This window comes from Pseudophryne corroboree, chromosome 6 (assembly GCF_028390025.1).
Source record: "Pseudophryne corroboree isolate aPseCor3 chromosome 6, aPseCor3.hap2, whole genome shotgun sequence".
Lineage (NCBI taxonomy): Eukaryota > Metazoa > Chordata > Amphibia > Anura > Myobatrachidae > Pseudophryne > Pseudophryne corroboree.
The window spans coordinates 557,665,466-557,689,795 of record NC_086449.1 but is presented as its reverse complement, the minus strand read 5'-3'; the positions used below and the strand labels follow the sequence as shown (position 1 = coordinate 557,689,795).

The window sequence follows — 24,330 nt, the reverse complement described above, 5'->3', positions numbered from 1 at the left end:
ACTACATGGGGTAACTCTGTAGCTCCAGGCACTTCACTAAGAATCTATGGGGAAATAGGCTAGTAATTGAATAGCTCTGGGTTTTATATCTGAAGGAACGAGGAAAGCCCTGCAGCTAACTGAATCTGCCCAATAGTGTAGTTTGTGGCATTCCTACCTTTTACATTGTTTCTGCACAAAAGAAGTTCTGATTAAAGTTTTGTAGCACATGTTCATAAACTTTGATTGTGCAGAAATTCAAGAAAAATGTAAACAATATTTCTGTTTTGTCTATTTTGAAGAAAAGGGTAAATTAGCCAAGGAAAGTATACTATACAGATTTACAGTAGAGCTAGCTGTGAGAGAATCCGTTGTCACACAGGTCCACTACAGTGATTTTTAAAGTTTGTCCATGTCATTTGTTTATTGTCAGTACAAAAGTTAAATGGACACAGAAGGGCAGAAGCGTTGATAACTTGATGTTAATATTATTTAATTATTTTAGTAAATTTTCTCATTTACAATATCATTTAATATAGTAGTCTCCTATGATATTTTTATGCAGTTTTGTCAAACATAGTCTAGTTCCATTACATAGTCTTATATTGGGTACACACTTAGCGATGTGTACCCAGCCCGACATCAGCGCCAAAGGGACACGGCATGTGGCAAGTGCATACACACTTGAACATATCATCTAGTGTGTACCAAAGAGTTAACACAGTGGCATACAATATCTATAATGGATGCATGGAGGGTGGTATGCTTGGACACCTGAGTTTGGAGACCCATGCTACCCAACCTCTACCTAGAAAGAGACAGGTAATTTATAGTACCTGTGCCTTATTTCTGAAAAAATCCCAGGAAATTTGGTGCATATATAGCAGTTAGCAAGGTCTCTGGTACTGTGTATTCAAGGGCAGGGCTGGATTAAAAGTCATGGGGGCCCAGGGGCAAAATATTGTGGGGGCCCCCACTACTGTGCCCAAGCGCACCGCCAACACACACACACACACACACACACACACACACACACACCTCCTTCTTCCATCTACCCCCTACCAATTCTATCTAGCCTCAACTTCTTCTGTCTACTCCTGACATCATCTACAGTCCTTGATTTACCCCTTCCTGTCTGTACTTACCCCCATAGTTCACTACCCACCCCCTCCTGTACTTACCCAAAAGTCCTCTCTCTACCCCCTCCTGTTCTTACCCCCACAGTTCTATTTTTACCCCCTCTTGTACTTACCCCCACAGTCCTCTCTCTACCCCTTCCTGTACTTACACCCACAGTCCTCTATCTAGCTCCAGCATCTCCCCCTTCCTGCATACACCTCCCAACAGTCAGTGTCTGCAGTTTCCTTCTTACACAGCAAGGAGCTTGCACTGTCTACCTAACCCAAATGCTCCCTGACTTGCAGCTCTGCCTCTTTCCCTCTTGCCCTGGGTGCTGCTGCTCTGCCAGCTTTCTTCTCCCCTATGACAACAGTGATTGACCTGAGACACGGAGAAACGAAACTAAAAGGCAGGGTGAGGGTAGAACTCCTGCTCCCAGGATTACACAAGCCCTCTGCTTCTGACTCCTTTCTCCTCCATGCGCAGTCTTGAGCCTCCCGGAGACCCAGTGCACATACGCGGCCAGGACTTCACTGGATGGACGGACACACACGACCCACTATGGGCCTAATCCAGATCTTTTCGCAGAGCTGGCATTCAGATCTGAACTGCACATGCGTATGCACTGCACTGCTCTGGTGCGTTGCACAGCTGCAACGGGCATTGGTGCCCTGCGACGGGTTGGTGTGAGATATCTATTTGCACGGGTGATCTCAAGGAGATTGACAGGAAGAGGCAATTTGTGGGTGGCAACTGCCCGTTTTCTGGGAGTGTCAGGGAAAACGCAGGCAGGATCAAGCTTTTTCAGGGAGGGTGTCTGACGTCAAATCCAGTCCCGATCAGCCTGATGTGATTGCAGCAGCTGAGTAGGTCCTGGGCTGTGCAGAGATTGCACAAAATCAGTTTGTGAAGCTCTGCTACACATGCGAATGCACACCTGCACAGCGAAAACCCACTCCCCCTGCAGGCGGTGACACACAGGGCTGCAAAATTTGCTGCCTAGCAATCAGATCTGAAATACCCCTTATATACAAAAGAGCTCTCGGCATCCACTGTTAATAGACAGCTGAGCTACCTCCAATTTAAACTACTGTGTGTGGAGGCCTCTAATATGTGGGGCCCCCAGGACGACCGCCCCTGTCCCCTCTGCTTTAATCTGGCCCTGGTGCAGGGTGCCCATGTATTCTTAAAATGCCCCTGGGACAGGGGCGTAGGGAGGGTGGCTCCAGTGGAGCTCAAGCTCCAGGTGCCTAAAATGTTGCAAGGCATGCCGCAGCCCGACCCTGCTGGCACCTGCCGCCTGGCCGCCCGCAGTTCGCAGCACACAGCTGTTGAATCAGTAACAGCCAGAGCGGCTTCTTCCCTCAGTGCTCCCGAGTTGTGCGTGTGAGGCTGGCCAGGCCAGTGTGGGTGCTCACATGCCAGCATAATAGGCCTGCACCTCATGGTAACCCGGGCTCCTCCTCTGTGCTGGGCAACGTCAGACAGTGTGCAGGGCCGAAACTAGGATTTTTGTCACCCGGGGCAAGGTAGTCATTTGACACCCCCCCCCCCCCCCGCAAAAAAAAATAAATCTTTTACAATAAATAAATAAAAATGATTAAAATAAATTAAAATAAATAAATACATGAATAAAAATATTATATATATATATATATATATATATATATATATATATATATATATATATCTCTTTCAGAACTTTTTTACCTGAAAAATTGCCTTTTCTAACATAAATTTCATATCCAGGAAAAAGTGTCCCCATTTTACACAGTACGACAGGCAAGTGTCCCCATTCCCCATTTTACACATTGCGGCAGACAGGTGACCCCATTTTACACATTGCGGCAGGAAAAAGTGTCCCCATTTTACACATTGCGGCAGACAGGTGACCCCATTTTACACATTGCGGCAGGAAAAAGTGTCCCCATTTTACACATTGCGGCAGACAGGTGACCCCATTTTACACATTGCGGCAGACAGGTGTCCCCATTTTACACATTGCGGCAGGAAAAAGTGTCCCCATTTTACACATTGCGGCAGGCACGTGTCCCCATTTTACACAGTACGCTGGCAAGTGTCCCCATTTTACACATTGCGGCAGGAAAAAGTGTCCCCATTTTACACATTGCGGAGGCACGTGTCCCCATTTTACACAGTACGCTGGCAAGTGTCCCCATTTTACACATTGCGGCAGGAAAGTGTCCCCATTTTACACATTGCGGCAGGAAAAAGTGTCACCATTTTACACATTGCGGCAGGAAAAAGTGTCCCCATTTTACACATTGCGGCAGGCACAGGTCCCCATTTTACACATTGCGGCAGGAAAAAGTGTCCCCATTTTACACATTGCGGCAGGCACAGGTCCCCATTTTACACAGTACGCTGGCAAGTGTCCCCATTTTACACATTGCGGCAGGCACAGGTCCACATTTTACACAGTACGCTGGCAAGTGTCCCCATTTTACACATTGTGGCAGGCACAGGTCCCCATTTTACACAGTACGCTGGCAAGTGTCCCCATTTTACACATTGCGGCAGGAAAAAGTGTCCCCATTTTACACATTGCGGCAGGCACAGGTCCCCATTTTACATATTGCGGCAGGCACAGGTCCCCATTTTACACATTGCGGCAGGTGGTGGAGGGAGAGAGAGAGAGAGAGAGAGAGAGGAAGGGAGAGGGGCTGACTTACATTTGAAGCGGTTCTCGCCGCTCTTCAGCCGCCTCTCCCTCCTTGTCCGGTCTGCGTGGCTCCCCCTTCTCCCTCCTCCGGCGGGGTTTCGTGGAATGACGCGTTTGCGCCGTGACGTCACGACGCAATCACGTCATTCCGCGAAACCCCGCCCCCCGAGCTGGGCACTCGGGAGAAGGGGGTTTCAAAGTTATAAAAGTGCCGCGGCGGGTGTTAGGGGGTCTCGGCGCCCCCTCCAATCCGGCGCCCAGGTCGCCTGCCCCCCTAGCCCCCCCCTAGTTTCGGCCCTGCAGTGTGACATTAAACAAGCGCCACCAGACCAAAGCACCTGGTGCAGCCGCCAAGCTCACTCTCAGTTCCGTGAAGGCAGTGACATGGCTGCTGCTTATTTGAGATGACCTGCTGGCTGCTGCTGGAGCTATTCAGAGAAGGGGAGTCTTGAAGTACTTCTGAAAAAGGTATGCTCCTGCTGCTGTGAGTGCACTACCACCGACCAAAGACTTTAATAATTATATTGTTTGATGTGTGATATGTGTTATATATATATATATATATATATATATATATATATATATACACACACATTCTCACACACACAAATTTTCTACACATGCATATATATATATTTATATATATATATGTACTGTGTACACAGCCTGTCCCGTCTCCCGCTCTGTCCACCCCCACCCACCTCTCACCTCTGTCCGCTGCCCATCCTCTCTCTACTGATCTCTCCTACCACACCCTGATCTGATATATATATGGTCTCTACTATTTTTTTACTTATATGTATAAATAGGAAGATTCGACATTCATTACATCACCAAGTGACCGCAACCCATGGTAATCTATTACACTACTGATAAAAGTGAAGAGGGGAGGGAGATTGAGGTATTACAAGGTACAATATTCTCTAGCCACACTTCATAGCACAGGCCACACACCCACATAGCTAGTCACGGGCTCAGTATGATTTGCCGGTGCACGGAATGCTTGCGGTTATAATACTGACACCGGCATCCCAATAGTTGATAGGGGGAGGTAAGAGTTTCCCTCCTCTCCCCTACCCATTAACCCTCCCTTTGCGCTGCCTAACCCTAACCTCCCCCTTAATGCCTGACGCTAACCTCCCCCAGGTGGAACCTAACCCTAGCCCCCCCTTCCTGCACCCTAACTCTAACCCCACCTCCACAGCCTAACTCTAACTCCCACCGGGTGGAGCCTAAACCCCCTCCCCTGGCCATAACACTAACCCATCCATTATATTATGTATACTTACGTTCAGGATGCTGGCTGTCGGGATTTCAGTGTCGGTCTCCTGACCCTGTCAGGATTTCGGCGGGGGCATTCCGACAGCTGTCGGGATTCCGGTATCAGTATCTTGACCGCATCTCCTAGTCATAACCCCATGGCAGTTGTTGCATCCCTTGCGGCAGCACAGAATAGGCCCTTCAGAAATGTCATCACACACACAGTCATCAAAGGCAGCACACTAGTAGATAAATTTTACATTACCCGGTGCCCTTGGTCAGGACCCAACATACAATGCAATGAAGGCGGCACTCCAGATTGAAGACGCAGACACAGGCAGATCAATGTTTTAAGACTTTAATGTCTCGTCATCAGGATTAAGAGGGTGATTCAGATCTGATCGCTGCTGTGCGTTTTCGCACAGCGGTCGATCAGGTAGTAATTGCGCATGCGTATGCACCGCATGCATATGCACCGCAATGCGCACGTGCCTTGGACAGCAACAAAGGGCATCGCCGGTCAGTGGTGGGATGGTGTGAAAAATCTGATCGCACGGGTGTTCGCAAGGTGATTGTCAGGAAGAAGCCATTTGTGGGTGGCAACTGACCGTTTATTGGGAGTGTCTGGAAAAACACAGGCATTTCCAGGGAGGGTGTCTAATGTCAGCTCCAGCCCCGATCAGCCTCTCCACATCGCACTGTAGGAGTAAGTCCTGGGCTGCGCACAGACTGCACAAGGTGGATTTTTGCAGCTCGGTGTACACATGGAATTACACACTTGCACAGCGAATTTACACTCCCCCTTGAGGTGCCAACTATCTGATCGCAAGACATCAAAGTTTGCAGCCCAGCAATCAGGTCTGAATCACCCCCTAAGTATTGTATTTATGAATAATACAGCAAAATGTACTCTGTCACCAATTTAGGATTTTTTTATATAATTTTTTCTTTTCAAGTGTAACATGAGAGGGGGGCGCCAAAACATACCCATGCTCCGGGCACCATGGCACCTAGCTACACCTCTGCCCTGGGTTAACATGTGTTGTGTAAGGCCAGTAAGCCCCAATGCATTTAGAAATTCTATTGGATATATACCAGCTTCACGTGGGTCCATAACATAATCTATTGATGTATCAGTTGTCTTTGCTCCAAGTATAAATTCAAGTATATATATTATAATCTGAGTCAGGGGCGGATCCAGAAGAAAATGAAAGGGGGGGGGCACCGTGATAGGGGAACGGTAAAAGTTATATTTACTCAGACTGCAGGACACAAACTGCCCATCCTTGATTAGCAGAAGCAGCCAGCTGGATCTCCAGCAAGCAGCATAAGACATCTGCAGGACAGCCCTGTCACAATCACACGGGCCGCCTTCTCAAAGCTGAGGCTGAGTGTGACTGCACCTAGCATGGTGGTAAAGGAAGTGGAGGAGGAAGTTCTGGGATACTGTACGGTGCAGTGAGGGCTGATGAAGCCTTCTGCACCGTCATAAGTAACAGTCTTACTCAATGCTGGCATTTGAACCCTGTGCCTGGGCGGGACTCGGTCCGGCTGGCAGTGGGGGAGGTAGGTTGCGGTGTGAGCAGGGGGAGGCTGGAGCTGCAGCTCCAGCCTCCCCATTGGTTACCACACGGACTTGCTGTTAGAGACGCGGCGGGTCCTAGTACGTTCCGGCTCTTTTATCATATCTGACTGACGGAAATAGCAGTAGTGCTGCTGCTGCTGTTCTCCTTTTGAAAAAAAGAAGTCAGAAATGACAAGGGGGTACAGGCCCGAGTGCCTTTCCCCCCCCCCCCCCCACCCCGATCCGCCTATGATCTGAGTTATTTAATTATTTGGTGGGCTAATATAGTAGAGATGAGCGGGTTCGGTTTCTCTGAATCCGAACCCGCACGAACTTCATGTTTTTTTTCACAGGTCCGAGCGACTCGGATCTTCCCGCCTTGCTCGGTTAACCCGAGCGCGCCCGAACGTCATCATGACGCTGTCGGATTCTCGCGAGACTCGGATTCTATATAAGGAGCCGCGCGTCGCCGCCATTTTCACACGTGCATTGAGATTGATAGGGAGAGGACGTGGCTGGCGTCCTCTCCATTTAGATTAGGAGAGAGAGAGAGAGATTGACCTGAGGCTGATACTGTAGAAGAGAGTGCAGAGTTTAGTGACTGACCACAGTGACCACCAGCAGTGCAGTTGTTTTATTTAATATATCCGTTCTCTGCCTGAAAAAAACGGTACACACAGTGACTCAGTCACATACCATATCTGTGTGCACTGCTCAGCCCAGTGTGCTGCATGCCTGCATCATCTATGTATATATTATATATCTGACTGTGCTCAGCTCACACAGCTTATAATTGTGGGGGAGACTGGGGAGCACTGCAGTGCCAGTTATAGGTTATAGCAGGAGCCAGGAGTACAAGACAGTCACATACCATATCTGTGTGCACTGCTCAGCCCAGTGTGCTGCATCATCTATGTATATATTATATATCTGACTGTGCTCAGCTCACACAGCTTATAATTGTGGGGGAGACTGGGGAGCACTGCAGTGCCAGTTATAGGTTATAGCAGGAGCCAGGAGTACATATTATATTAAAATTAAACAGTGCACACTTTTGCTGCAGGAGTGCCACTGCCAGTGTGACTGACCAGTGACCTGACCACACTGACCACCAGTATAGTTAGTAGTATACTATATTGTGATTGCCTGAAAAAGTTAAACACTCGTCGTGTGACTTCACTTGTGTGGTGTTTTTTTTTTTATTCTATAAAAAACTCATTCTGCTGACAGACAGTGTCCAGCAGGTCCGTCATTATATAATATATATACCTGTCCGGCTGCAGTAGTGATATATATATATTTTTTATATCATTATTTATCATCCAGTCGCAGCAGACACAGTACGGTAGTTCACGGCTGTAGCTACCTCTGTGTCGGCACTCGGCAGTCCGTCCATAATTGTATACCACCTACCCGTGGTTTTTTTTTCTTTCTTCTTTATACATACATACTACTACATCTCTTTATCAACCAGTCTATATTAGCAGCAGACACAGTACAGTACGGTAGTTCACGGCTGTGGCTACCTCTGTGTCGGCACTCGGCAGTCCGTCCATAATTGTATACCACCTAACCGTGGTTTTTTTTTCTTTCTTCTTTATACATACATACTACGACATCTCTTTATCAACCAGTCTATATTAGCAGCAGACACAGTACAGTACGGTAGTTCACGGCTGTGGCTACCTCTGTGTCGGCACTCGGCAGTCCGTCCATAATTGTATACCACCTAACCGTGGTTTTTTTTTCTTTCTTCTTCATACATACATACTACGACATCTCTTTATCAACCAGTCTATATTAGCAGCAGACACAGTACAGTACGGTAGTTCACGGCTGTGGCTACCTCTGTGTCGGCACTCGGCAGTCCGTCCATAATTGTATACCACCTAACCGTGGTTTTTTTTCTTTCTTCTTCATACATACATACTACGACATCTCTTTATCAACCAGTCTATATTAGCAGCAGACACAGTACAGTACGGTAGTTCACGGCTGTGGCTACCTCTGTGTCGGCACTCGGCAGTCCGTCCATAATTGTATACCACCTACCCGTGGTTTTTTTTTCTTTCTTCTTCATACATACATACTACGACATCTCTTTATCAACCAGTCTATATTAGCAGCAGACACAGTACAGTACGGTAGTTCACGGCTGTGGCTACCTCTGTGTCGGCACTCGGCAGTCCGTCCATAATTGTATACCACCTAACCGTGGTTTTTTTTTCTTTCTTCTTCATACATACATACTACGACATCTCTTTATCAACCAGTCTATATTAACAGCAGACACAGTACGGTAGTTCACGGCTGTAGCTACCTCTGTGTCGGCACTCGGCAGTCCGTCCATAATTGTATACTAGTATCCATCCATCTCCATTGTTTACCTGAGGTGCCTTTTAGTTGTGCCTATTAAAATATGGAGAACAAAAATGTTGAGGTTCCAAAATTAGGGAAAGATCAAGATCCACTTCCACCTCGTGCTGAAGCTGCTGCCACTAGTCATGGCCGAGACGATGAAATGCCAGCAACGTCGTCTGCCAAGGCCGATGCCCAATGTCATAGTACAGAGCATGTCAAATCCAAAACACCAAATATCAGTAAAAAAAGGACTCCAAAACCTAAAATAAAATTGTCGGAGGAGAAGCGTAAACTTGCCAATATGCCATTTACCACACGGAGTGGCAAGGAACGGCTGAGGCCCTGGCCTATGTTCATGGCTAGTGGTTCAGCTTCACATGAGGATGGAGGCACTCAGCCTCTCGCTAGAAAAATGAAAAGACTCAAGCTGGCAAAAGCAGTAGCACCGCAAAGAACTGTGCGTTCTTCGAAATCCCAAATCCACAAGGAGAGTCCAATTGTGTCGGTTGCGATGCCTGACCTTCCCAACACTGGACGTGAAGAGCATGCGCCTTCCACCATTTGCACGCTCCCTGCAAGTGCTGGAAGGAGCACCCGCAGTCCAGTTCCTGATAGTCAGATTGAAGATGTCAGTGTTGAAGTACACCAGGATGAGGAGGATATGGGTGTTGCTGGCGCTGGGGAGGAAATTGACCAGGAGGATTCTGATGGTGAGGTGGTTTGTTTAAGTCAGGCACCCGGGGAGACACCTGTTGTCCGTGGGAGGAATATGGCCGTTGACATGCCTGGTGAAAATACCAAAAAAATCAGCTCTTCGGTGTGGAACTATTTCAACAGAAATGCGGACAACAGGTGTCAAGCCGTGTGTTCCCTTTGTCAAGCTGTAATAAGTAGGGGTAAGGACGTTAACCACCTCGGAACATCCTCCCTTATACGTCACCTGCAGCGCATTCATAATAAGTCAGTGACAAGTTCAAAAACTTTGGGTGACAGCGGAAGCAGTCCACTGACCAGTAAATCCCTTCCTCTTGTAACCAAGCTCACACAAACCACCCCACCAACTCCCTCAGTGTCAATTTCCTCCTTCCCCAGGAATGCCAATAGTCCTGCAGGCAATGTCACTGGCAATTCTGACGAGTCCTCTCCTGCCTGGGATTCCTCCGATGCATCCTTGCGTGTAACGCCTACTGCTGCTGGCGCTGCTGTTGTTGCTGCTGGGAGTCGATGGTCATCCCAGAGGGGAAGTCGTAAGCCCACTTGTACTACTTCCAGTAAGCAATTGACTGTTCAACAGTCCTTTGCGAGGAAGATGAAATATCACAGCAGTCATCCTGCTGCAAAGCGGATAACTGAGGCCTTGACAACTATGTTGGTGTTAGACGTGCGTCCGGTATCCGCCGTTAGTTCACAGGGAACTAGACAATTTATTGAGGCAGTGTGCCCCCGTTACCAAATACCATCTAGGTTCCACTTCTCTAGGCAGGCGATACCGAGAATGTACACGGACCTCAGAAAAAGACTCACCAGTGTCCTAAAAAATGCAGTTGTACCCAATGTCCACTTAACCACGGACATGTGGACAAGTGGAGCAGGGCAGGGTCAGGACTATATGACTGTGACAGCCCACTGGGTAGATGTATGGACTCCCGCCGCAAGAACAGCAGCGGCGGCACCAGTAGCAGCATCTCGCAAACGCCAACTCTTTCCTAGGCAGGCTACGCTTTGTATCACCGGTTTCCAGAATACGCACACAGCTGAAAACCTCTTACGGCAACTGAGGAAGATCATCGCGGAATGGCTTACCCCAATTGGACTCTCCTGTGGATTTGTGGCATCGGACAACGCCAGCAATATTGTGTGTGCATTAAATATGGGCAAATTCCAGCACGTCCCATGTTTTGCACATACCTTGAATTTGGTGGTGCAGAATTATTTAAAAAACGACAGGGGCGTGCAAGAGATGCTGTCGGTGGCCAGAAAAATTGCGGGACACTTTCGGCGTACAGGCACCACGTACAGAAGACTGGAGCACCACCAAAAACTACTGAACCTGCCCTGCCATCATCTGAAGCAAGAAGTGGTAACGAGGTGGAATTCAACCCTCTATATGCTTCAGAGGTTGGAGGAGCAGCAAAAGGCCATTCAAGCCTATACAATTGAGCACGATATAGGAGGTGGAATGCACCTGTCTCAAGCGCAGTGGAGAATGATTTCAACGTTGTGCAAGGTTCTGATGCCCTTTGAACTTGCCACACGTGAAGTCAGTTCAGACACTGCCTGCCTGAGTCAGGTCATTCCCCTCATCAGGCTTTTGCAGAAGAAGCTGGAGACATTGAAGGAGGAGCTAACACGGAGCGATTCCGCTAGGCATGTGGGACTTGTGGATGGAGCCCTTAATTCGCTTAACAAGGATTCACGGGTGGTCAATCTGTTGAAATCAGAGCACTACATTTTGGCCACCGTGCTCGATCCTAGATTTAAAGCCTACCTTGGATCTCTCTTTCCGGCAGACACAAGTCTGCTGGGGTTGAAAGACCTGCTGGTGAGAAAATTGTCAAGTCAAGCGGAACGCGACCTGTCAACATCTCCTCCTTCACATTCTCCCGCAACTGGGGGTGCGAGGAAAAGGCTCAGAATTCCGAGCCCACCCGCTGGCGGTGATGCAGGGCAGTCTGGAGCGACTGCTGATGCTGACATCTGGTCCGGACTGAAGGACCTGACAACGATTACGGACATGTCGTCTACTGTCACTGCATATGATTCTCTCACCATTGAAAGAATGGTGGAGGATTATATGAGTGACCGCATCCAAGTAGGCACGTCACACAGTCCATACTTATACTGGCAGGAAAAAGAGGCAATTTGGAGGCCATTGCACAAACTGGCTTTATTCTACCTAAGTTGCCCTCCCACAAGTGTGTACTCCGAAAGAGTGTTTAGTGCCGCCGCTCACTTTGTCAGCAATCGGCGTACGAGGTTACATCCAGAAAATGTGGAGAAGATGATGTTCATTAAAATGAATTATAATCAATTCCTCCGCGGAGACATTGACCAGCAGCAATTGCCTCCACAAAGTACACAGGGAGCTGAGATGGTGGATTCCAGTGGGGACGAATTGATAATCTGTGAGGAGGGGGATGTACACGGTGATATATCGGAGGGTGATGATGAGGTGGACATCTTGCCTCTGTAGAGCCAGTTTGTGCAAGGAGAGATTAATTGCTTCTTTTTTGGGGGGGGTCCAAACCAACCCGTCATATCAGTCACAGTCGTGTGGCAGACCCTGTCACTGAAATGATGGGTTGGTTAAAGTGTGCATGTCCTGTTTTGTTTATACAACATAAGGGTGGGTGGGAGGGCCCAAGGACAATTCCATCTTGCACCTCTTTTTTCTTTTATTTTTCTTTGCGTCATGTGCTGTTTGGGGAGGGTTTTTTGGAAGGGACATCCTGCGTGACACTGCAGTGCCACTCCTAAATGGGCCCGGTGTTTGTGTCGGCCACTAGGGTCGCTAATCTTACTCACACAGTCAGCTACCTCATTGCGCCTCTTTTTTTCTTTGCGTCATGTGCTGATTGGGGAGGGTTTTTTGGAAGGGACATCCTGCGTGACACTGCAGTGCCACTCCTAAATGGGCCCGGTGTTTGTGTCGGCCACTAGGGTCGCTAATCTTACTCACACAGTCAGCTACCTCATTGCGCCTCTTTTTTTCTTTGCGTCATGTGCTGATTGGGGAGGGTTTTTTGGAAGGGACATCCTGCGTGACACTGCAGTGCCACTCCTAAATGGGCCCGGTGTTTGTGTCGGCCACTAGGGTCGCTAATCTTACTCACACAGTCAGCTACCTCATTGCGCATATTTTTTTCTTTGCATCATGTGCTGATTGGGGAGGGTTTTTTGGAAGGACATCCTGCGTGACACTGCAGTGCCACTCCTAAATGGGCCCGGTGTTTGTGTCGGCCACTAGGGTCGCTAATCTTACTCACACAGTCAGCTACCTCATTGCGCCTCTTTTTTTCTTTGCGTCATGTGCTGATTGGGGAGGGTTTTTTGGAAGGGACATCCTGCGTGACACTGCAGTGCCACTCCTAAATGGGCCCGGTGTTTGTGTCGGCCACTAGGGTCGCTAATCTTACTCACACAGTCAGCTACCTCATTGCGCCTCTTTTTTTCTTTGCGTCATGTGCTGATTGGGGAGGGTTTTTTGGAAGGGACATCCTGCGTGACACTGCAGTGCCACTCCTAAATGGGCCCGGTGTTTGTGTCGGCCACTAGGGTCGCTAATCTTACTCACACAGTCAGCTACCTCATTGCGCCTCTTTTTTTCTTTGCGTCATGTGCTGATTGGGGAGGGTTTTTTGGAAGGGACATCCTGCGTGACACTGCAGTGCCACTCCTAAATGGGCCCGGTGTTTGTGTCGGCCACTAGGGTCGCTAATCTTACTCACACAGTCAGCTACCTCATTGCGCATATTTTTTTCTTTGCATCATGTGCTGATTGGGGAGGGTTTTTTGGAAGGACATCCTGCGTGACACTGCAGTGCCACTCCTAAATGGGCCCGGTGTTTGTGTCGGCCACTAGGGTCGCTAATCTTACTCACACAGTCAGCTACCTCATTGCGCCTCTTTTTTTCTTTGCGTCATGTGCTGATTGGGGAGGGTTTTTTGGAAGGGACATCCTGCGTGACACTGCAGTGCCACTCCTAAATGGGCCCGGTGTTTGTGTCGGCCACTAGGGTCGCTAATCTTACTCACACAGTCAGCTACCTCATTGCGCCTCTTTTTTTCTTTGCGTCATGTGCTGATTGGGGAGGGTTTTTTGGAAGGGACATCCTGCGTGACACTGCAGTGCCACTCCTAAATGGGCCCGGTTTTGTGTCGGCCACTAGGGTCGCTTATCTTACTCACACAGTCAGCTACCTCATTGCGCCTCTTTTTTTCTTTGCGTCATGTGCTGATTGGGGAGGGTTTTTTGGAAGGGACATCCTGCGTGACACTGCAGTGCCACTCCTAGATGGGCCAGGTGTTTGTGTCGGCCACTAGTGTCGCTTAGCTTAGTCATCCAGCGACCTTGGTGCAAATTTTAGGACTAAAAATAATATTGTGAGGTGTGAGGTATTCAGAATAGACTGAAAATGAGTGGAAATTATGGTTTTTGAGGTTAATAATAATATGGGATCAAAATGACCCCCAAATTCTATGATTTAAGCTGTTTTTTAGTGTTTTTTTAAAAAAACACCCGAATCCAAAACACACCCGAATCCGACAAAAAAAATTCGGTGAGGTTTTGCCAAAACGCGGTCGAACCCAAAACACGGCCGCGGAACCGAACCCAAAACCAAAACACAAAACCCGAAAAATTTCAGGCGCTCATCTCTATAATATAGCACACTTACATAACAACTCATGATGTTGATAGTTATTTATGTATAATAACTGGGTACACCTGTCACTCCACCTCCAATATTGTATTAGTAAAATGGCAAACGTCTTCCTGATCCTGTGATAATCTGCCCTCTTCTAAATCAAGCAGCATAAAAGCAAAGCAGCTGACTTCAGTATCATTATTTAGATGAACCATCATATTCATTTTAGGTGTTAATGTTAGAGAACATATTAATGTGATTCCCTAACCAATGCCTAGCCAGCCTGTGGCTGTCCAGCTGTTGTAAGACTACAAATTCCAGCATACTCTCCCACTGATCAGCTAGTAAAGCATGCTGGGACTTTTAGTTTCACAACAGCTGGAGAGCCACAAATTGACCAGGCCTACCCTAATCATTACTTGTTTCTGCAGTAAGATCCATGATAATATATATTTCTTGAATTGCATAAACATCCTCACATATCTATTGTAAAACACAATCACAATGTGCCTGCCATCTACCTGCCAACATAGGATCTATAAGAGACAGTTGCTATTTATGGCATCATTGACACAGGTGGGAGGGGTCAGAGTTCAGGCCAACTGTCAGTAACTGTAATGTAGCTGTTACCTAGTAAAAGGTTTTCGGATACTTTGTGTTTATTAGCACCAATCTACAGAGACAAAGGTAAAATGGGGAACATGTAGTAGACATTTATAAGAAATACTATGTGGAAACCATGTGGACACCTAACTACAGTAATTACATAGTAACTGACTACAAGGTGATCACTCTGATCATTCATTAAATCTCAAGCAACAGAAATATATAATTACATGTACTGTGTATAATGTATATATTGGCATTTAGAAAAGTTGTTATATTAGCCAGATATAACACACTGGTCTATTCAATTAGTGCCGGTATTTCCAACAGTCGGAAATACTGTCACTTTCCGACAGGAATAGGTTGAATTTGAATTCGTCCTGTTCAATGCAAGTGCCATTTTTCCCACTGTCGGAAAAACCGGCACTTGTCAAAAACCATGTTGGTCGGCGAGTTACACAAGTCGAATCTGCATTGTCGGAATGCTGGCCTTTGAATACTGAACTTTCGGATCCTCTCCGTCAGAGAGGATCCAACATGAATTGAATACACCCCATGCTGTAGAGTTATGAAACATTTTACCAATTTTACATACAGTAGATACATATTTATATTGTGTGTTACATTTTGTTTTCAGTATACAGGACTGTCATTCAAATTACATATTCTATTCCAAATAAACTGGCAAAAATGTGTTTGTTGACATGGCTTGGTAACATAGCACTGCCACTATAAACCCAATTTCTCTAACGTCCTAAGTGGATGCTGGGGACTCCGTAAGGACCATGGGGAATAGCGGCTCCGCAGGAGACTGGGCACATCTAAAGAAAGCTTTAGGACTAACTGGTGTGCACTGGCTCCTCCCCCTATGACCCTCCTCCAAGCCTCAGTTAGATTTCTGTGCCCGACGAGAAGGGTGCACACCAGGGGCTCTCCTGAGCTTCTTAGTGAAAGTTTTAGTTTAGGTTTGTTATTTTCAGTGAGACCTGCTGGCAACAGGCTCACTGCATCGAGGGACTAAGGGGAGAAGAAGCGAACTCACCTGCGTGCAGAGTGGATTGGGCTTCTTGGCTACTGGACATTAGCTCCAGAGGGACGATCACAGGTTCAGCCTGGATGGGTCCCGGAGCCGCGCCGCCGGCCCCCTTACAGAGCCAGAAGAGCGAAGAGGTCCGGAAAAATCGGCGGCAGAAGACATTCCTGTCTTCAATAAGGTAGCGCACAGCACTGCAGCTGTGTGCCATTGCTCTCAGCACACTTCATACTCCGGTCACTGAGGGTGCAGGGCGCTGGGGGGGGGCGCCCTGAGACGCAATAAAACACGATAAAAATACCTTACATGGCAAAAAATACATCACATATAGCTCCTGGGCTATATGGATGCATTTAACCCCTGCCAGAATATACAGAAAAACGGGTGATAAGGCCGCCGAAAAGGGGGCGGAGCCTATCTCCTCAGCACACTGGCGCCATTTTCCCTCACAGCTCAGTTGGAGGGAAGCTCCCTGGCTCTTCCCTGCAGTCACTACACTACAGAAAGGGTTAAAAAAAGAGAGGGGGGCACTAATTAGGCGCAGTATTAAAACATACAGCAGCTATAAGGGGAAAAACACTTATATAAGGTTATCCCTGTATATATATAGCGCTCTGGTGTGTGCTGGCATACTCTCCCTCTGTCTCCCCAAAGGGCTAGTGGGGTCCTGTCCTCTATCAGAGCATTCCCTGTGTGTGTGCTGTGTGTCGGTACGTTTGTGTCGACATGTATGAGGAGAAAAATGATGTGGAGACGGAGCAGAGTGTCTGTAACAGTGATGTCACCACCTAGGGGGTCGACACCTGAGTGGATGTACTGTTGAAAATTACGTGACAGTGTCAGCTCTGTATAAAAAAACAGTGGTTGACATGAGACAGCCGGCTACTCAGCTTGTGCCTGTCCAGACGTCTCATAGGCCGTCAGGGGCTCTAAAGCGCCCGTTACCTCAGATGGCAGATACAGACGCCGACACGGATACTGACTCCTGTGTCGACGGTGAAGAGACAACCGTGATTTCCAGTAGGGCCACACGTTACATGATTGAGACAATGGAAAATGTTTTATACATTTCTGATAATACGAGTACCACCAAAAAGGGGTATTATGTTCGGTGAGGGAAAAACTACCTGTAGTTTTCCTGAATCTGAGAAATAAAATGAGGTGTGTGATGATGCGTGGGTTTCCCCCCGATAACAATTGATAATTTCTTAAAAAGTATTGGCTGTATACTCTTTCCCGCCAGAGGTTAGGGTGCGTTGGGAAACACCCCCTAGGGGGGATAAGGCGCTCACACGCTTGTAAGAACAAGGGCTCTACCCTCTCATGAGATGGCCGCCCTTAAGGATCCTGCTGATAGAAAGCAGGAGGGTATCCAAAAATGTATTCACACACATACTGGTGTTATACTGCGACCAGCAATCGCCTCAGCCTGGAGGTGCAGTGCTGGGTTGGCATGGTCGGATTCCCTGACTGGAAATATTGATATCCTAGATAAGGATAGTATATTATTGCCTATAGAGCATTTAAAAGATGCATTTCTATATATGCATGATGCACAGCGGAATATTTGCCGACTGGCATCAAGTATAAGTGCGTTGTCCAATTCTACCAGTAAAATGGTCAGGTGATGCGGATTCCAAACGGCATTTGGAAGTATTGCCTTTGAAAGGGGACATTTGGGGTCGGTCTTTTAGACCTGGTGGCCACGGCAACAACTGGGAAATCCACGTTTGTACCCCAGGTCGCCTCTCAAAATAAGACGCCGTATTATCAGGCGCAGTCCTTTGTTGGCAAGCGGACAAAAGGTTCCTCTTTTCTGCTCGTGACAGAGGGAGAGGAAAAAGGCTGAAGAGATTACCCAGTTCCCAGGAACAGAAATCCTTTCCCGCCTCTGCAAAAGCCCTCAGTATGACGCTAGGGCCTTACAAGCTCAGGCACGGTGGGGGCCCGTTCTCAATGAATTTCAGTGCGCAGTGGGCTCACTCGCAAGTAGACCCCTGGATCCTTCAGGTAATATCTCAAGGGTACATATTGAAATTCGAGACGTCTCCCCCTCGCCGTTTCCAAAAGTCGGCTTTACCGACGTCTCCCTCTGACAGGGAGGCAGTTTTGGAAGCCATTCACCCAGCAGGTGATAATCAAGGTACCCCTCCTGCAACAGGGAACGGGGTATTATTCCACACTATTGTGGTACCGAAGCCAGATGGCCCGGTGAGACCGATTCTAAATCTAAAATCTAAAATCTTTGAACACTTACATACAGAGGTTCAAATTCAAGATTGAGTCACTCAGAGCAGTGATTGCGAACCTGGAAGAAGGGGACTACATGATGTCTTGGGACATCAAGGATGCTTACCTTCATGTCAAAGTTTACCCTTCTCACCAAGGGTACCTCAGGTTATGGTACAGAACTGTCACTATCAGTTCAGACGCTGCCGTAGGGATGGTCCACGGCACCCCGGGTCTTTACCAAGGTAATGGCCGAAATGATATCCCTTCGAAGGAAGGGAATTTTAGTTATCCCTTACTTGGACGATTCCCTGATAAGGGTAAGATCCAGGGAACAGTTGGAAGTCGGTGTAGCACTATCTCAGGTAGTGTTGCGGCAGCACGATTGGATTCTCAATATTCCAAAATCGCAGCTGGTTCCGACGACTTGTCTTCTGTTTCCTAGGGATGTTCCTGGACACAGTCCAGAAAAAAGGTGTTTCTCCCGGAAGAGAAAGCCAGGGAGTTATCCGAGCTAGTCAGGAACCTCCTAAAACCGAACCAAGTCTCAGTGCATCAATGCACAAGGGTTCTGGGTAAAAATGGTGGCTTCCTACGAAGCAATCCCATTCGTTAGATTCCACGCAAGAACTTTCCAGTGGAACCTACTGGACAAATGGTCCGGGTCGCATTTTCAGATGCATCAGCGGATAACCCTGTCACCAAGGACAAGGGTATCCATCATGTGGTGGTTGCAGAGTGCTCATCTTCTAGAGGGCCGCAGATTCGGCATTCAGGACTGGGTCCTGGTGACCACGGATGCCAGCCTGCGAGGCTGGGGAGCAGTCACACAGGGAAGGAATATCCAGGGTTTAGGGTCAAGCCTGTATACATCACTTCACATAAATATCCTGAAGCTAAGGGCCATTTACAATGCTCTAAGCTTAGCAAGACCTCTGCTTCAAGGTCAGCCGGTGTTGATCCAGTCGGACAACATCATGGCAGTCACCCACGTAAACAGACAGGGTGGCACAAGAAGCAGGAGGGCAATGGCAGAAGCTGCAGGGATTCTTCGCTGGGCGGAAAATCATGTGATAGCACTGTCAACAGTATTCATTCCGGGAGTGGACAACTGGGAAGCAGACTTCCTCAGCACGACCTCCACCCGGGAGAGTGGGGACTTCACCCAGAAGTCGTCCACATGATTAAAAAACTCGACAGGTATTGCGCCAGGTCAAGAGACCCTCAGGCAATAGTTGTAGACGCTCTGGTAACACCGTGGGTGTACCAGTCAGTGTATGTGTTCCCTCCTCTGCCTCTCATACCCAAGGTACTGAGATTGATAAGATGGAGAGGAGAAAGCACTATATTCGTGGCTCCGGATTGGCCAAGAAGGACTTGGTAACCGGAACTTCAAGAGATGCTCACGGGAGATCCGTGGCCTCTACCTCTAAGAAGGGACCTGCTCCAGCAAGGACCCTGTCTGTTCCAAGACTTACCGCGGCTGCGTTTGACGGCATGGCGGTTGAACGCCGGATCCTGAAGGAAAAAAGGCTTTCCGGATGAAGTCATCCCTATCCTGATCAAAGCCAGGAAGGATGTAACCGCAAAAACATTATCACCGCAATTGGTGAAAATATGTTGCGTGGTGCGAGGCCAGTAAGGCCCGACGGAGGAAATTCAACTGGATCGATTCCTACATTTCCTGCAAACAGGAGTGTCTATGGGCCTGAAATTGGGGTCCATTAAGGTTCAAATTTGCGGCCCTGTCAATTTTCTTCCAAAAAGAACTAGCTTCAGTCCCTGAAGTTCAGACGTTTGTAAAAGGGGTACTGCATATACAGCCTCCTTTTGTGCCTCCAGTGGCACTTTGGGATCTCAATGTAGTTTTGGGTTCCAAAAGTCACATTGGTTTGAACCACTTAAATCTGTGGAGTTAAAATATCTCACATGGAAAGTGGTCATGCTGTTGGCCCTGGCCTGGGCCAGGCGCGTGTCAGAATTGGCGGCTTTATCCTGAAAAAGCCCTTATCTGATTTTCCATTCGGACAGGGCGGAATTGAGGACTCGTCCTCAGTTTCTCCCCAAGGTGGTTTCAGCGTCTCACCTGAACCAACCTATTGGTGGTGCCTGCGGCTACTAGGGACTTGGAGGCCTCCAAGTTGCTAGACGTTGTCAGTGCCCTGAAAATATATGTTTCCAGGATGGCTGGAGTCAGGAAATCTGACTCGCTGTTTATCCTGTGTGCACCCAACAAGCTGGGTGCTCCTGCTTCTAAGCAGACTATTGCTCGTTGGATTTGTAGTACAATTCAGCTTGCACATTCTGTGGCAGGCCTGCCACAGCCAAAAATCTGTAAATGCCCACTCCACAAGGAAGGTGGGCTCATCTTGGGCGGCTGCCCGAGGGGTCTCGGCTTTACAACTTTGCCGAGCAGCTACTTGGTCAGGAGCAAATACGTTTGTAAAATTCTACAAAATTAATATCCTGGCTGAGGAGGACCTGGAGTTCTCTCATTTGGTGCTGCAGAGTCATCCGCACTCTCCCGCCCGTTTGGGAGCTTTGGTATAATCCCCATGGTCCTTACAGAGTCCCCAGCATCCACTTAGGACGTTAGAGAAAATAAGAATTTACTTACCGATAATTCTATTTCTCATAGTCCGTAGTGGATGCTGGGCGCCCATCCCAAGTGCGGATTGTCTGCAATACTTGTACATAGTTATTGTTACAAAAATCAGGTTATTATTGTTGTGAGCCATCTTTCAGAGGCTCCTCTGTTATCATGCTGTTAACTGGGTTCAGATCACAGGTTATACGGTGTGATTGGTGTGGCTGGTATGAGTCTTACCCGGGATTCAAAATCCTTCCTTATTGTGTCAGCTCTTCCGGGCACAGTATCCTAACTGAGGCTTGGAGGAGGGTCATAGGGGGAGGAGCCAGTGCACACCAGGTAGTCCTAAACTTTCTTTAGATGTGCCCAGTCTCCTGCGGAGCCGCTATTCCCCATGGTCCTTACGGAGTCCCCAGCATCCACTACGGACTATGAGAAATAGAATTATCGGTAAGTAAATTCTTATTTCGGTCCACGCCAGAATTTTTTTATATAATCTGTTTATATTATTAAAGAGGCAATAGCAAAAGTTTATCGCATACAGGACCTAATTCAGACCTCATCGCAACAGCAAACTTTTTCTGTAAACTTTTTCCAGCATACTCTCCCACTGATCAGCTAGTAAAGCATGCTGGGACTTTTAGTTTCACAACAGCTGGAGAGCCACAAATTGACCAGGCCTACCCTAATCGGCAAAATCATATGCACTGCAGGGGAGGCAGATATAACATGTGCAGAGAGAGTTAGATTTGGGTGGGGTGTGTTCAAACTGAAATCTAAATTGCAGTGTAAAAATAAAGCAGCCAGTATTTACCCTGCACAGATACAATACCACCCACCCAAATCTAATCCTCTCTGCACATGTTATATCTGCCCCACCTGCAGTGCACATGGTTTCGCCCATTAGAGAAAGATTTTGCTTTTGCGATCAGGTCTGAATTAGGCCTACAGTCATTTCAAAAATTCACCCTAGAGCACAAATTGCAATAAACAATAATAATCATGTATTTGAGTGAGGGCAGTAAAATGAAGCAAAAACATTTAACTAGTTTAAGTAATTGCCAAATAAACAATGATAATGTTCTGAGGGAAACAACAAAAGAAAAAGCAGGGCATAGGAAAGGAGAAAGGAAAGAAACACAGGAGGTACATTGCGTACAAGGGAACGATCAGAGCTTGTAGTGTATGTCCAAATAACTCAGATTACGTAGTAGATGGAGTTGCCGACATATAAGTCTTATAAGTATCAGAGGATTTATTTTCTAACCCGGAGAACCATGTGTTGGTGAAATCAGAAGTTTGTCTTCCATAAACTGAAAATAGTAAAGTTTTGAAAACTAATCCTTGCACATGGGAGATATGGAGGATAACCAAAGGTGCTGCATTGCTAGTGCTACAGTGGTGAATCCGTGACTTTTCAGAACATTTTAAAACAGAGCAAATAAAATTAACTGTTTCCATCCTAAGATTTATCAGATTATTAATACCCCCTTAAGACAGAAGCCCCGGCTCCGACCCATGTCCGACCCTCCTGTCTGACATGGATACTGAACATTGTTCGATCAATGACTTTGGATGTACTTACCCTTTCAGATCGCTGCCAGGATATGGGTTATTTCCTGGTTGTTATTGTTCACACAGGATGCTTGGAGATGCCAAGTGCTCCTGAGCCCGCCAATCAGCAGCCTGTTAGGCATGACCTGAGTCAACCCTTCACACTGAGCCGGGGCATGGGTCTTGCCGACTTGATCCAGCAATAACCCTGGTTCTCCTGTCTGTGTGAAAGGGATATAACTTACATGATAAAATAACAACAAAATGCAATAACAACTTTTAAGAGATAAGATTGTGTTTGGATTAGCATCAGTTTACAATACTATTAACATGTTCTACAATAATTAAAAGATATACTTTATTATGAGAAAAGTTAAATTAAGTGACAGCACAAGTGTCTCTAGGGTTATCTGATATCCTCAGTATGAGTAAAGTTTAAACAATCAGGGGAGGAACAAGATAAACTATTAAAGTATATGTAAGGGACAGAGCAAAAAAAACTAAATGTGGAATAGGTTCTGATACTTAATAACTGTCAACTAACTGAGCCAATAATCTATATAAATAGCAAACATGAAATACAAACTTCAGCTTAGGCTAACAAATGACGATGACTAAGTCTTGTGTCAACATCTGGCCTGATGTCATTTTAAAACAGAACAAGAGATCTGCTGTTTCGGACAAGTCAAAATGATGATTGACGGAGTCAGGCATCAACAGCAGGGTCAGATGCAAATTGGAATGGAATATTGGGTTAGACATGACAAAGTGACAACTATAATTGCCAGACCAGCATCAAATTTCATGTGAATGAAAAATAGGGTTGACGCTCACAAGTGACAATAATTATTTACATGATCAGCTGTCAGCCTCAGAGCGAAATTAAACTGAAAATGTAGGTAACACAATGGTTGACAGGTGAGGTGTCAGCATTGGTTGTTTTAAAACTGAAGAAACATTGATATGTAGATATAATGTTTGATTATCCTGTTTTCATATATATATATATATATATATATATATATATATATATATAAAACTTTACCTAATGAAGCCTATTGGGAAGAGACAATTCAAATTCAGAACTAACATTACTAAGCACTTGCCTCCAGTGGTAAATGCTATATAATGCCATAGCAAGAGATTATGTTCCAGGCCATGTTATGTTATAATGTCATTGCAGCACTATATATCACAAGTATCAATTAACAGATTGCTGATTGCTACATTTCACAAATCTACTTTCGACATTAAAATATAAAAGATAAATACTATCATAATTACACTTACAAGATTCCGGTTATCTCGGATAAATGGCTATTCCAGCAAAACACAATTAAATTGGCATCACTCACATCATGTGTAAGTCCATCTTCAAAAAAACAAAAAGGGAATCCTAGTGCAGCTCCTTAAGATTTAAAATAAATGATAAGAAAATACAAGTTCTCTCATCGTGATCCAACTGATGTCCACAAGTAAAAGCTAAAAGAAGTGGCGAATGCTGTTGTTTTATAAAATATACACATAATATAATATTAATTATGTACTCAGAGTATTTGGATATAACCAATAAGTAGAATCACACAAATCCCCTGACTAGTTTCACCGTTCCTCTACAAGGGCATAGCAAAAGATCTGAGAGTCAATTTAAACCAACCTTTAAACAGGATGTAGTTATGTGACCGGCAGTTAGGAGACCACCAGTCACAATACTGGCACCCACATCCCGGACCCTCAATATCCCGACGGTTGGCATGCTGACCAACAGGGACTATTTCCACTGGTGGGTGTCCACAACATCCATAGAGTGGGAATAGAACCTGTGGCAAGCGCAGCTTGTAACTGAGCCCGCAGCGTGGCGAGAGCAAGCACACAAGAGGCTTCATTTCACCCGACCACCCCATGCCGGCCATCTACATGCCAGGATCCCGCTGTCGGTATTGTGACCGGTGGTCTCCTGACTGCTGGTCACACATACCCAACCCC

At 46.7% G+C, this 24,330-nt stretch overlaps 1 protein-coding gene across 1 annotated transcript in view; it reads left to right on the top strand.

Moving 5' to 3' along the window:
- Nucleotides 1-24,330, top strand: part of LOC134934622 (dynein axonemal heavy chain 3-like) — a 1,803,147-nt gene that overhangs the window by 944,983 nt on the left and 833,834 nt on the right. The gene's annotated exons all lie outside the window — the stretch shown is intronic.